This window comes from Meleagris gallopavo, unplaced genomic scaffold (genome assembly GCF_000146605.3).
Source record: "Meleagris gallopavo isolate NT-WF06-2002-E0010 breed Aviagen turkey brand Nicholas breeding stock unplaced genomic scaffold, Turkey_5.1 ChrUn_random_7180001918256, whole genome shotgun sequence".
In the NCBI taxonomy this organism is placed as follows: Eukaryota; Metazoa; Chordata; class Aves; order Galliformes; family Phasianidae; genus Meleagris; species Meleagris gallopavo.
In genome coordinates, this window is record NW_011181036.1 from 1 (window position 1) to 374 (window position 374).

Genomic DNA, 374 nt, shown 5'->3' on the forward strand with positions numbered 1-374 from the left:
CGGCCGGCGGCGGGGTCGGCTTCGTCCCGCGGCGGCTCCCGGGGCCGCGCACTCACCCTTGAGGAAGCAGATGCGGGCTCCGCGGGCCTCTCTGCACAGCGTGCCGAGGGCCAGCAGCAGCGTGCTGTCGCGCTTGGGCAGCTCCAGGTCGGCGCTGCGCTCGTCCAGCAGCACCACGGTGTGGACCTGCCCCTGGCGCAGCCGGGTGCGGAGCTCCTCGTTGGGGACGACGTGCTCCAGGGCCAGCACGCCCTTAGCGCGGCGGCGGACGATAGTGCTGAGGCGCACGTTGCAGGAGCCGCGGATGTGCGCGGCGTTGAAAGAGAAGAAGGAGCGGCAGTCGAGGACGAGGCACTGCGCGGCGCGCTCCTGCA

At 73.0% G+C, this 374-nt stretch overlaps 1 pseudogene; it reads right to left on the reverse strand.

The window, feature by feature from the left end:
• Nucleotides 1-3: 3 nt before the first annotated feature.
• Nucleotides 4-369, reverse strand: LOC104916547 (annotated as a pseudogene).
• Between the last annotated feature and the right edge of the window lie 5 nt (nt 370-374).